Below are 6,363 nucleotides of genomic sequence, written 5' to 3'. Positions count from 1 at the left end.
ATTACTCGCCCCCCCCTTAATATTAAAATTAATGGTTGGTTAGTGAAATTGATAACTCATTTTGGACTATAGAAAATACTTTTTCAGGCAAAGATTTCAGCTTTTTTGAAAGATCAATCGCAGGAGAAGTATCTTCTGGTATGGAAAAGATGGATAAATTTTATACAATATAAGTATGATATAAAAAAATATTACTTAGCTTTTGAATAATTTATATTTAAAGTTTAAGATATTTTTTAGATATTTTTTTTCTTTTTCTAATTTCTTTTTTTTCTCTTTCTTTTTTCTTCTTTCTTGTTTCTTTTCTTTTTCTCTTTCTGTTTTTTAAGTATTGGTGTTAAAGTATTTTATGATTTGTTTAATTATTGTAACCAAATTTGTATATGGTTCATTTGTGTTTAAAATTTTTTCTTTTAAATTTTAATTAAGCCTGTATTCAGCTCTGGGAAGGTTGGGGGAGGGTCGGAGTGGGTTGGGAGGGTTGGGGGAAGGGAACTCTTTTTTTGTAAAATTTTAAAAAATTTCAATAAAAAAAAAAGAAAATACTTTTTCAGACAGAACCTAGCAAATTTCTAAGATTTCTTCCTAGAAAAGGTGCAATGAACAGATTTAAAAGGGGATTAAGTAAACGAATGAAATATATTGAGCAGTATTTTATTAAACAGTAATAGCATCTGTTACCGAGAATGAACTGTCATTTTATACACTGTTCATAAAGTTCACTGAAGCCTCTAAACAACCACTTTTGAGAAGAAGCAATTGGAACAATTACATCTCTAGTATTATGTAGCACCACCCTTCTGTTTGGAGAGGATAGGATAGGATAGGCTAGGATGGGAGGGGAGGGGAGGGGAGGGGAGGAGAGGAGAGGAGAGGAGAGGAGAGGAGAGGAGAGGAGAGAAGAGAAGAGAAGAGAAGAGAAGAGAAGAGAAGAGAAGAGAAGAGAAGACTTTATTTGGCCAGGTGTGATTAGATACACACAGAATTTGTCTCCGGTGCAGAAACTCTCAGTGTACATGCAAAGCAACAGAGTAATAATCACAATAATGATACCAATAAGAGGGGGTAGTAGACAAGATAAGAAGGATAAATAATAATAAAACAACAATAAAAACAATAAAAACAACAACAACAATAATGTCATACAACATGGGTGAATATACTTAGAAATAAGACAATACTGTAAGGATTAGGTGTTCAGCAGAGTGATGGCATGAAGGGGAAAAACAGTCCCTATGTCTAGTTTTGGCATGCAGTGCCCTATAACAATGTCCTGAGGGGAGAAATTGAAACAGTTTATGTCAGGATGTCAGGTGTCTGTAGATATTTTCTGTTTTTATGTAATGCCCAGTAACCCCAGCAGGCTCCCCAGCACATTACAGGGTAGGTGAGAGAGTTCCTGATTAGACTCTTCTCATCTGCAGTCTGAAAGAAATTCTCTTTACAGAAGACTTTGGAAACCTCAGTGCAGAATTCAAGTGCCAGTCTTTAACTGGAGCCTGCAAGTTGGCATATATTATCCACTGTGACTTTGACTTTATCTCAGTAGGTGGCAGTAATTTGCAAATCTTCAGGATTCAGAAATCAAGCAGGGTTGGACCCTATTACTCTCTTGAGTGTCAAAACACCAGGAATGAGAGAGATGGCTGTAGACTAAATAGGAAAACAACCTGGAAGATTATGGCAAATTCTTTTCTATTGTTCCCAAGAAAATGACATAGACAAGTTCATGTAATCACAGGAATCAAGCCTGACCTGAGATATCTTTCTTCTTTTTAACTTCTTATTTCTTACAGATTTTACCCATGTGTTATAAGGTTAAATTCAAATCAATAGGTTTGATCTTTAAAGGCCAACTCAAATGGCCTTTAAAAAAAATCAAACTGGGCTGAGTATTGTTGCTATTTGGATGATAGATCACCCAGGAAATCCTAGGGCTATGAACTACATTGGAAAGTTTTGTAAAAATCCTGGGGGGAAAAGCAATGCTCAACTACTTGCATGTTGTGGCTAATAAACTACATGGATAGTAGGCATTGAGTTTAAGCAGGGGTCCGAATTGTTTCACAAACAACTTCCCAACTTGCCACATAAACTGATCCAGGAACTAGGACTGACTTCTTGGACCTTTCTGATCTGCTGCTGCTAAATGGACAGCTTTTCTGAAATAGCATCCTTGGAAGTGTTTGCTACCTTCCTTGCTGCTTTTGTAATTATTTTAGAGAAAATTCTGGATGACATATTCAAAGAAGGCGTTAATATTGCTTTTGCCTGCTTCTCTATACAGTATATCATTATTTCATTTTGCTAGTTGTCATTACTCTACATTTCTTTAATAAATATTAGAAATAACATAACTAAATCCAGTTAGTTATGTTAAACATTCAGGACAACTAAGGAGATTTCTAGCCAGACAGTAGGCATACATTTCTGGATAATTAGGACAGTTAACTGATCGTGAAGAAAAGTATAGCGTTTCAAATACTTTTTTAAAAATCCATCTTGTATCTGCCTTTGAAAAACAATAGTTTTGCGTATCCGTTCTACATAAATACATCTTTCCTATCTTTTTATGTTAAGGAAGTGTCATAAATTACAACCAAAATGACATTCAGAATAAATTGTTTAGGGTTAATTAGAAAAAATATGGTAAGAGTGCAGTTCTAACTCCTTGCTTCTGATGACTAGAGAGAGGATCTAGGTAGGATTTAGCTGTTTTCAGGGTAGAAATAAGGAGCTCCCTGTACTGGAGGGCCCTCTTGTGCCTACGTGCTTGAAATACACAGAAGAAGGAATGTTATGGGTAATCAATGCAACTGAAGGGAGTTTGGCTGTCCTCTTCCCCCTCCTGCTTACTGTGACCGAATGTGACTCAGCTAAGATACTGAATCTTTTGCTTGTCGTCCCCAACCCAGTACTCTCCAGATACATACAGTGTGAATACACTCCCAATATTTTAAATGCCATATGAGGATAAAGCACATGGTCTGCCAAAATGAAAAGTTTGAGAAACATATTCTCAGTATTTTGTGCATATATTTGCAAAGTTCGCTTTATACTATACCTTAACAAAAAGGTTCTAGTAACCTAAAACTTAGTGGAAACAAAAGCCCCACTGTACAGCCTCTGTATTGTGCTTTGAGTTATTATTAATGTAGATTACATGGTCGTATTATATCTGAAATGTTCTGAATCTGCTATGTGTATTTCTAAGTTTTCCGTTTACTAAAGAGAACACTTCAAAATTTTATCAACATAGTTATTTTTCATGACCAAAGATATTCGTAGGCAATTATGAAAAGCAAAAACCGAAATGCATTGGGCAATTCTTATTGGACCAAGTTGGTTTAAAAGATGAGAGTTGCTATTGTCGAGAACTTGGAATGACAGTGGCATTTCTCCCCCTCCCCCATTAATTTGGTAGGCTTTACAGCATGCCGTTGTGCATAGAGGTCTTCACTTCATAATGATGAGCTAATTCAGTTAGCTGACCTGTTGTCTTTTGAGTGAGGAATATAGTTTATCAAACTGAATATAGACATTTGATTAGGGAGGCCGAACTTAAGATCCAGTTCAATTATGGATGCAACTGTGGACTGTGACATCAATACAATCTTAATCTTGGCTCTTAAATGGGAATAGAGCTGACTTAATACAGTAAGTATCAGAACACCTCTCTCATCACAATGCCAGCAGTGGCTCTTGTGTCCTCAGTTGATCTAACAGTTGCTTCCCTTGATGTCACCAAATCAGAATCAGTCTGGGTGGGGAAATTTTTCAGACTTCCATGAAAAACACCAGGAAGTAGATAATGCATCGTATGGCAGTGAGTCTGACAATATGCATGACATGCCTTGTTACAAATAATGGAAAGTGGCATCCTCAGCAGCATCTATATATGTTTCGATTTTAAATAAATAAAGAGCATGTTGTTTTTAGCATTTTTTAAAATGCAAAATAGGACTTTTCTTCACTTACCTGAATATGTTTGAGGTTATTAATCTCCAACTTTCCACATCCCTATCTTCCCTTTTCCACACTTCCAACAAGGTAAAAAGGGATTTATGCCTATGTTTTAAAAAATCAATACAATTTTTTGCTTTCCAATATTTTATGTTATTTTATTTTGTTGAGGTATCTTGCAGAATGAAAGGTCAAATCCCCCAACACTCATGAAATTCCATGGATGATCTTGGCCTTCTCTTTCTATTTCCTCACAAAACATTGTTTTAAGATCAGAATGAAAAAGCCTCCCAAGTACATCTCAATACAGTTCTTTTTTCAATGCCTTTTATATATATGCTTTGGATAGATTAATACAGTGATAGTGGTAAAGAGAGCAAGAAAAGGCTTCATTATAAACTAGAGACATGAGGGCAGACTGCAATCAACTGCAAGCCTATTCAATCAGTGGTTTATTATTATTATGGCTGCCATAAGGTCAGCCAGATATTTAGACTGGATTTGTTATTTTCATCCATTTTTATGTTGGAATAAATAATCCTATCTTTCAGATAAAACACATAGCCATGTTTTAAGTTCCTCAAATGTTCTTTACATGGTGAAATATGTTTAATTTGAAAAGAAGAATACAACAAGAATTTGATAGCACTCTTCTAATATTTCAGAGATTATCAATTAGAAGGCAGCAAATATTTAACTCGGTTGCCATAAAAAGGTATATTTTTAGTTGCACATTAGAAACAAATTGTTCTATTAAACTAGGTAAAAATGAAACAAATGACTCAGAGGATAGGTGGTTAGAAATTGGGCAACCTAAATAGATGCTCTTGTTCTGAATATTTTGGCAATTGTACCAAAATTTCAACTTGATGCTTTACAAGTATTTGACTATTTATGGAGTATACATGTATTCTACTAGAATAATTACTATTCAGTTAGGCATCTCAACCAATCACACTAAATGCACACAATGAGTACAGATCACATTGGGAATCTTTTTCATCCTTTCCACTTTGTAACCATAACATAATAGAGAAAATATATAACATAGGAAATAGTTTGACTACAAAATCACTTGCAAATTTTTGACAAAACATTTTTTTTGTTGTTTGCCTATTATATATTATAAGTTTAAAAGTCAGAAGAAACCACATACTGACAAGTATATGTATGTGAATATTTGTAAAGCTTGGCATATGCTATACCAGGTAGGCAACCTTGGCTTTTTTATGACTCCTGGACTTCAACTCCCAGAATTCCTGAGCCAGCATGGCTCAGCTTGGAAACTCTCCCTTTCCCCTCAGCATGGCTGGCTCAGGAATTCTGGGAGTTGAAGTCCACGAGTCATAAAAGAGCCAGGGTTGCCTATCCCTGTGCTACACCAAATAAAAAGATCCCAAAACAATGTTTATATCAATTAATCCCTAGAAAATAGCCAGTTTAGTAACATACAGTAGTCTTTAAGGCAATTATACTTAGGAACTAGATTGGACATAGATCAAAGGAAAACTGTAAGCATACAGAAAGGCTATAGTCCTTCAAAGTGAACTCTCAAAATATTTTATAAGAACAATACTAACAATCACTAGGAGAGTAAAAATATGCAATTTCATGTCATTAGAAGAGTAAAATGCCTGAGAAAGTAGGCAGAACTGATGCCCGGTATTCAATAATAAGCTATTGGTTGCTCCACTTTCAATAGAAATGTTTATTTTTTCCAGGACAGAGAAGATAGACATCATGAGCATCTTAGTTACACATCATTAACCACCATTTGCTAGACTGAATTTGTAGAAATGCTATGCTTCAACTTTCAAAAATCCAAAGGCAACAAAAGCAGTGGCCCTTCATTTTTCCTAGCATGTGTCATGCCCAAAATACAGCCTAAAAACAGTGAGTCAGTCATCTAGAATGACTTTGGATTCAATGTAATGGGTGTATCTGCACCTGCTGCCTAGTCAGCTGTTATACAGCTCTCTTCTGTGTTGGGTATAGAAGAAATGCCACATGTAACACAATTGTATTTATTTCAAATACAGAAGAAACCATATTTTAAGTCAGAAAGTGGCTTGCAGAATTTGCATGACCAATGGCATGCAATTATCATATACTTTTTAAGAATATTTACTGCCAAATGGGCAGCATGCACCATATTTGTTCCTGCTTACAGCATCAATTTACGAAGTATTGTTCAATATTTGCACAAATGTCAGATCAATTGGTATAAAATGGTAACACTTAGTAGCATGACATTGATTTTTATTAATTGAGGACCTTGGACAAATCTTTGCAAAGGTAGCAAGTAATCTGTAAGATCCAGAAGAAACAATCAAAGATATAAACAAGATGAAAGACACACATATCTAACTACATTTGTAGGTTCAGTGTTTCAGAAAAAAA

Source organism: Crotalus tigris, unplaced genomic scaffold (assembly GCF_016545835.1).
Source record: "Crotalus tigris isolate CLP2741 ecotype Arizona unplaced genomic scaffold, ASM1654583v1 scf7180000024167.7108832, whole genome shotgun sequence".
Lineage (NCBI taxonomy): Eukaryota > Metazoa > Chordata > Lepidosauria > Squamata > Viperidae > Crotalus > Crotalus tigris.
The sequence above is the reverse complement of the archived record's forward strand: the minus strand, read 5'-3'. Positions refer to the sequence as shown.